Source organism: Lactuca serriola, chromosome 8 (assembly GCF_051521515.1).
Source record: "Lactuca serriola cultivar US96UC23 chromosome 8, Lser_US96UC23_V15, whole genome shotgun sequence".
Lineage (NCBI taxonomy): Eukaryota > Viridiplantae > Streptophyta > Magnoliopsida > Asterales > Asteraceae > Lactuca > Lactuca serriola.
Genome location: NC_136415.1, coordinates 36,754,430 through 36,762,368, shown reverse-complemented (window position 1 = coordinate 36,762,368; position 7,939 = coordinate 36,754,430).

Sequence of the window (7,939 nt, the reverse complement as noted above, 5' to 3'; positions counted from 1 at the left end):
TTGGTGCTGCTGAATCAGAAATGATTTGGAATGCTAGTAAAGCAAATTTGATTAGAAGATCGACTTCCCAAAACTTTATGGATACTGACAATGATGACACTGGAAATCCAGAAAAAGCATTATCTTCCCAATGGAAAGGGATCGGCCATAGTCAACTCGGTTGACCAAATGGTAAAGAGAAAAACTAAGTTTGTGATAGTCCCATGTACCATTGCCAAAAGGTCCATTTGTTAAAATTGCCAAATGAAGGGGCACTGTTTGCAAAGCTGCCAAATTTACCTAAGGATGTTAAAGTCAAAAGTTTGACTCTACTTTAGGTAAGTCCACTATCTAACTCTGTTAAGTTCCCAGTTGATGATTCTTAATACAAAATGTGACTCAGTTACATTTTGATATTTAACAGGATCAAGCAAAGGGAAGGAAACTTTAAAAAAAAGAGTATGTTGAATTTGATCGCAAAGATGGATTTCTTTCGCTTGGTTGAAGATTGAATTCTTGAGCTACTTCTTAGGAGTTATGATAGATTGCTAGGAAACATGTAATAGCATAGTTTTCATTTTCAAGTTGCATTGTAAGGAAAAGTTTTTCCGCATTTTAAAATAAATAAAAGTTTTTTTTACTTTATTTTTATCTCCTTACAATGGCATTCATGAAAACTTGATGTTTGTATGTTTATAGCAATATTGGAAATATGAATTTGATTCTTTCATTTGTGGTAGTGTCTAAATTTACCAAACAAGGAAAGATTCTCATCACCCAAATTTCAATTGGAACGACACTTGGAATCATACGAGGTGTTTAGTGTGATGTATGAGAATTTTCAACTTTGAAAAATTAAGACTAGTTTCGGGTTCACATGTATATGTGACTCAAGAAAAGGACTAAGGGATCAAGTACACTTTCTTGTGCCCTTGTCAAAGTCCACCACAAAAGATGGATAAGACTATTCATCATGATTTACTAAGGTTTAGTAAATATGATTATACTTACAAGCTTAAGTATAATTCTGAGACATTGGAAAAGTTTCAATGTATGACAGAACGAATAAGAAGAATCAAATTACGCAGAAGGATAAAAGTTTCTCAAATCTGAAAATATGGGAGAGTACTTTAGTATCATGTTTTAAGATCATCTTAATGATTTGAGTTCTTATCACAATTCACCCTCTAAGTGCATTATGATAGTTAAGAAGAGGAATTATGAATTGTTGAAGTGGTTAAATCAAGAAGATGATTCATACTTCGTTCCAAAACCAATTCTTAGAGTTATACTTTAAGATTGTAACTTGAGTGACATGTCTTACAGAAGGTTTAAAACACTTGTCAAATGTAAGAGTAAAAGTTTTCTACTCTTGTACATTTGAAATTGGTAATTTGTGATGTTTTGGATAAAACAAAGACCAACTAAGGCCAATTGTGTTAAGTGTCTGTCTTGATTAGAATCCACATTATCTCTTGAATATTTGGCAAGAAAGTCTTATAGGTCAAGGAGACAGTGGGAGTCTAAAAGATCCTGAAAGGGTTTCAAGAGGTAATCAAGAATAAAACCTGTATTTCATCACTAGCACACAACTAGAGGTTTATAACCTATCGTGTTGACATTTCTGTACCCATTCCAGTTAAGTTGGCTATGCATTTGAGTTCTACATGTTCTCAATTGTTTGCACAACTACTTGGAAGCAATGGCATGCCCTTGAGCTGCCAGGTGGCAAGAAGTTAAGATTGCACAAGTTCAATCCATATGAGTTAGGATTTGTCACTAACCTAGTCTTGTGATTATGGTTTGACAAATTCACATGGATAAAAACACATACACCATAAAATCTAAGTGTCATAAGGTTTCTCTCTGATTCATGAAAATGATGGTGAGGAAATTCTTTCACTAAGTAGATTTTAAGTAGATAGCAATTGTGATATTTACAGTTCTCAAAGTCGTTAGTGGAGCGTGTGTGGTTAACCGGCACACTAACATTGACTTATGAGAAATGGCAAAAAGTCTAAACAATTGAGACTATGATTATGGCATCCCTTTTCATAGTTCTGAAATTGTTTAGACACACATGTGAGCTATTTAAGATAAGGTTTATGATTTTGATAAAGTCTTATCAAAGCAATCTAGTACCAGAAATCTGAACTTTGGTAAGAATGTCACTAAAGTATTGACTTCTAGAGGTCCAACTGTTTTCTGGATACATGTCAAAGCTAGTGGGAGCATAAGAGTTATGCTAATAATCATCATGTTAGTCGGAGCATGATAATCACGATAAGTATTGCAAGTTAGCAATGTTAATTATAGAAAACAAAAGTTTCAATTCGTGAGGTTGCAGGGGTTGAAAAAGTTCTTTTTCTATAATTAAGGGAGAGGAAATTATACTTTATTTCAATTCTAAAAAGCTTAGATTGAGTTTATCATCATTCTAAAGAGCTTATATTGATATTTTAATCACCTTTAGTCAAGAATATATATATATATATATATATATATATATATATATATATATATATATATATATGAATTTCATGTTGGATTGGTTCAACTTAAGAAAATTCTATATATTGCGTTCTCAAAATTCGATTATGATTACGGCATCCATTTTCTTAGTCAAATTTTGAGAATATGGCAAACAAAAATTATTATAGCAAAAGACTGGTCTAGAATCATGTCTTTATGTGAGACATCATGAATCATGTCCCATTTACTTTGGGTACAAGATCGGTTACATGTGCTATAATATTTATCCTTTCAAAAAATTTTCCAAATGCTTGGGGCATTAAGAAGGAAAAAGGTCTAGAATTGGATATGACTAAAATGATTAAGCAATTGTCGAGGACAATCTAAGGTTTACCAAAGATTGGTTGCTTAAGGACAGTTGGAAGTATAGTGTTAATTCTGGAAGGACCATATTGACATAATCTGTAAGGAGGCAACTCTTGTTCAGAAGTGATAGTCAAAATGGAATATGGAAATGTTTCAAAGTTAGAAATTATTCAATCTGTATAAGATTAGAAAAACTTAATGCAAGAAGGATGTCTCTGTGGATTTGATCTCCATTGGTGTACTCTATAATGTTTGTTGACAAGTCTTTGTGACTTTGAGCATAATCATTACAAGAGGATCAGTGCATATAAGTTTAAAATCTAACAGATTTTGGTAAGTGGCAGGAATTTGGAATTCTTGCATTTGCAGTAAGGATTTGGGAGTGTGAAAAGAGAATCATTGAAATTATGTTCAATTGATCTAGTTCACAAAGAAAAGGATCATAGACAAACATATAGTTCATACTTGGTGTATGGCAAAGCTATTGTTTAGAAAAACATAGTGTACATGCTTTGAGCATGGGACACCTAGTGTTTTAATTCAAGTATAAAGTTGATAAAACCAAAACAATGAATAATGAGTAATCAGTATGGTGATAAATAGAAAGTGTTTTATTTATATTCATAGGTTTTGATACCATATTAGATTCAGTTATTCTTGGATTTCACTTTGCATGTTTTGACTTCCATAATAACTAGGTTATTTTTCCGGAATGACTAAGTTATTCAAACCATCTATAGTCGGTCATATGTTGGAAGTAGATATGAATCAAGACTGTCATGGGTTGGCTTGTAGAGGTCCAAGTTGGTGGACATAGTTGTGCTACAACACTCATGAGTGCTCATAAGTTCTGAGTATTGGATTCAACCCGCGTTCATTTGAATCACTTCATGCATTTTATCACGAGTGATCATGAGACGATAATATCTTATATTCTTCAAACCTAGAGATATGAGTTGTTACTATGAGTTGGTTATACATTGATTGCACGAAAATGCATTGGTAGCTCGATGTTATAAAACGTGCCTTTGTGTATGATTCAACAAGTAGTAGAACAAGCCATATGAGTCGAATTTTATCCATTCCTTTTACCTTCAGGATAAAAGCGATATATGTGGGCCCCTCGATGATTTAGCGATGACACATGTGAGTTCTAATATATTAATATGGAACCATATTATTTAATTATTATTGATCAAGAATTAATTTAGAATTAATTAAGTGATCAAAAGGAACTAATTAAATATGGACTCTTATATATATATATATATATATATATATATATATATATATATATATATATATATATATATATAGAATGGGCCAAGTTCATTTAGGTTGGGCTAAGCTATCATGGATAGTCCATGGAGTTTTAACCCATGGATCCTATGAAATGAAAGGTCATGGGTATTAGGGTTTACATAGATGTAACCCTAATCCTCCATACTATATAAAGAGGCCTTTGGCACAAGAAATGGCACTAGTGTGTGAGGACATAAGAGTGGGCCGATTTCAAGTGTACATGATATTCTCTCAAAGTCTTCCAAGGTGTTTTGGTGATTTGTGATTCCACTTGAGGCTTCCACACTATTGGGGTTAAGCTCTTAAAGCTTAAAGACATCAAGCTACATCAAAAGGTATGTCATCTAACTAGAACTTTGTAGTATAGGTGCTTCATAATATGCTAGCTAGGATGAAACCTTGGAATATTTAATATTTGCATGTGTAATAGAGAAAACATAGATCCAAGGTTTATAGGGTTGTATGTACACCATAGGAGTGTTAGAATGCTTAAAACCTAGCAGGGATATCCACATGGAACGAAAGGATATAAGATTTTCGACATAGAGAAAAATAAAATTGTTGTATCTAGAGACACCAAGTTTCATGAGGGCATCTTTCCTTTTCCCAAATATTATATGCATGACAATGAGGGATCAGTTGATTTTTTTGATGACGCTTCAGTTTAATTTTCACAAGAAAATAATCATGGAAAACGAACTGAAGAACCTGAATAAGAGATTGAGAACCCATCTGGTAGCCCAGGCCCAAGATGAGAGCGTGAGCCCACAAGCCGACAATGGGGTCACTAGCCTATAAAATTTGGATATTGACACTTCTCTCGAGGGTGCAGAAACCCAAACCACCACAAGGCCTCCAAGAAATCGTGCTCATCCAAAACATTTTAATGACTATATTGTGGAGCTTCCCCCTTCGGTCAATCCCATACAGTCGGCATCAAATCAATGATCCTCGACGGTACACTCGATTGCCAATTTCTTATCTTATGATAAATTCTCTGACTCTCACAAGACGTTCTTAGCGGCCATCACCTCAAATGATGAGCCAACTTGTTTCAAACAAGCCATGCAGGATCCTCGTTGGATTGATGCCATGAAAAGGGAGATCCAAGCTCTTGAACAAAATGAGACATGGACATTAGAAACTATTCCAAAAGGCAAACATGCTATTGACTCCAAGTGGGTCTACAAAATAAAGTACATGCCTAATGGACAAATTGAATGATACAATGTGAGACTTGTCGCAAAAGGTTCACACAAACCGAAGGAGTCGATTTTCATGACACTTTTGCTCCAGTTGCGAAGCTTGTTACTATTCGAACCTTATTGGTTGTTGCTACAAAGAAGGATTGGATGATACATCAACTTGATGTTAACAATGACTTTTTACATGGAGATTTGGATGAAAAAGTCTACATGAAAGTTCCTTAAGGATTTTCTAAAGACAATGACATGAGGGTTTGTCGCTTACGAAAGTCCGTCTATGGTCTCAAGCAAGCCTCCATGAATTGGTACAATAAATTTGCTATTGCACTCTTGGGTCTTAATTTCAAACAGTCAAAATCTAATCACTCAGTTTTTCTTCATAAGCATGGTAACACTTTCATTGCTATTCTTATTTATGTTGATAACGTGATCATTGTGGGTAATGATGCCAACAAGATCCAAGAAATAAAGAGGTGTCTACATTCTAAGTTTAGCATCAAAGATCTTGGAGTCATAGAGTATTTCCTTGGGATCGAAGTGGCAAAAACTTCCAACGGTTTGGTTCTCAGTCAAAGAAAATTCACCCTTGACATTTTAAAGGACAGTGGTATGATGGGAGCTCGCCCTAGTTCGTTTCCAATCGAGCAAAATCTTAAAATTGATCAAGATGAGAACCAATCAAAGTTAGATGTGAATCAATACCGACGAATGATTGGTAGACTTCTTTAATTGCAAGCAACGAGACCTGACATAGCTTACTCAGTTAACCTTCTTAGCCAGTTTTTCGTTGATCCTAGACAACATCATCTTGATGCGCTTTTGCGTGTCCTTTTTTTTATCTCAAAACTACTCCCGGTCAAGGAATTCTTCTACCACGATTAGGTGGTAGTGACCTTGTGGCTTACCCTGACTCGGATTGGCTTGGCTGTCCCATGACAAGGCATTCTTGGATAGGTTATCTTCTTCTTTTAGGAGGAGCCCCGATCTCATGGAAAACAAAAAAACAATATGTGGTTTCTCGATCTTCTGTTGAAGCTGAATATTGAGCCATAGCCACTACTGTTAGTGAAATCATTGGGATGTGTTGGTTGTTAAAAGAGCTAGGTGTCGATCAACATGGCTCTACTACTCTTTTTTTGTGACAATCAAGCTGCTCGTCATATTGCTAATAACCTTGTCTTTCATGAACGCACCAAACATGTGGAGATGGATTGCTATTTTGTTCGTGAGAGAGTGGATTCTAAAGAAGTTCAACTTGTGCACATTGATACTAAGTTCCAGCTTGCTGACTTGTTCACGAAAGGATTAGGTGCTCAACATCTTTGTTTCCTTCTAGACAAGTTGGGCATTTGTGACCTTCATGCTCCAACTTGAGAGGGAGTATTGGATTTGATTTATTCATGTTTTTTATCTTCTATTTTCTAGCTAGGTTTCCTATCCTTTTATATCTTTTATTGTATTGTATATAAAGGATCTTTTGATCTTTGATGAACAAGAATGAACGAATTTTAAGAGAAACAACATAATTCATGGATAAAAGCAAGGACTAAAAAATGTGATACATTTTTTGTGCCAAAATAATTTGTGTCTCTAATAGATTGTTAAATGGTGCTGCTATATAATACTAAGAAATAACTTGGAAATAATGTGTTTTGCAAGCTCTTGGCTAGTATACCCTTCCAATAGAAACGATTGGGTACAAGGTATATTTGACATTTTGCCTATATTCTAAATGGCCATGTAATCACCAACCCAATTATATTAACCATACATACCTGCTATGTAAAGCCAGTGAAGGCCTCAATCTTATTGATCTATATTTCATTGTTTACATGACTAACATTTCCTTACATTTTTCTCTCAATTGCACGATTTTTGCTTTATCACATTCTTTCCACTACATACGAATTGAATATAACTATGGATAATGGATCTAATCTTTTTAGTGGGATTTGGGCCAATAATACATCCCATACTAGTTGGACTTAGGTCTTGTGAATTGGAAAGACCACATCTATATGACAATTTATATAGACTAAACAGGATAATTGAAACCATCTTGTGAATTCTTCTTTAGCTTAACACCTTATTCCCGACTAGGTGCTCTTGTAAATATCCAAGGAAATTATTTGGCTTTCCTTTCAACATAAAGAAGGGTAGGGTCTACTAAAAACAATTAATGATGGGTGCAGGTAAGTGTGTGATTTGGGATGGTAGTTGTTGAATTATTGTTTCTTTGACTTCATATGTTTGATTTTTGCTTTTGGCTTCACAAACTAAAATTTGGTTTTAAAGTTTCGTTCTGATTAATTGCATTGTTTGGGACAATTTCAAAAGTTTGGGTTAATTTCAAATGCATTTATTTCATTGCAATTTTGAGTTTTCTCGCTGAAAGTGTAATGCTATTGTTGTTGTTAAATTATCAAGTTTGGTGTGAAAATAGATTAGGGGTAGTATTGTAAAGTTGTAAAAATTTCGTTGAGCAAGTTCTGAGCTCAAAAGATTATCATGTTCGGTGCAAAAATAAATTATGGGTAAAATTGTAAAGTTCTTGTTTTTCTTTCCCTTCCTTTCAACTCGGAATATATATATATATATATATATATATATATATA